Source organism: Bison bison, unplaced genomic scaffold, assembly GCF_000754665.1.
Source record: "Bison bison bison isolate TAMUID 2011002044 unplaced genomic scaffold, Bison_UMD1.0 scf7180017864308, whole genome shotgun sequence".
NCBI lineage: Eukaryota > Metazoa > Chordata > Mammalia > Artiodactyla > Bovidae > Bison > Bison bison.
In genome coordinates this window covers 295,212-295,922 of record NW_011494880.1, presented here as the reverse complement: position 1 = coordinate 295,922, position 711 = coordinate 295,212, and positions in this window count along the sequence as shown.

The following is a 711-nucleotide window of genomic DNA, read 5'->3' as shown; positions in this document are numbered from 1 at the left end:
TTTTTAAGGAATCTCCACACTGTTCTCCATAGTGGCTGTACTAATTTGCATTCCCACCAACAGTGTAAGAGAGTTCCCTTTTCTCCACACCCTCTCCAGCATTTATTGCTTGTAGACTTTTGGATTGCAGCCATTCTCACTGGTGTGAAATGGTACCTCATAGTGGTTTTGATTTGCATTTCTCTGATAATGAGTGATGTTGAGCATCTTTTCATGTGTTTGTTAGCCCTCTGTATGTCTTCTTTGGAGAAATGTCTATTTAGTTCTTTGGCCCATTTTTTGATTGGGTCATTTATTTTTCTGGAGTTGAGCTGTAGGAGTTGCTTGTATATTTTTGAGATTAGTTGTTTGTCAGTTGCTTCATTTGCTATTATTTTCTCCCATTCTGAAGGCTGCCTTTTCACCTTGCTAATAGTTTCCTTTGATGTGCAGAAGGTTTTAGGTTTAATTAGGTCCCATTTGTTTATTTTTGCTTTTATTTCCAATATTCTGGGAGGTGGGTCATAGAGGATCCTGCTGTGATGTATGTCGGAGAGTGTTTTGCCTATCTTCTCCTCTAGGAGTTTTATAGTTTCTGGTCTTACGTTTAGATCTTTAATCCATTTTGAGTTTATTTTTGTGTATGGTGTTAGAAAGTGTTTCTGAAAATAACAGAGTGGTCTCAGTTCCTGACATCCCAAATCCAGATTTCATGAAGCCCACCATTAATTA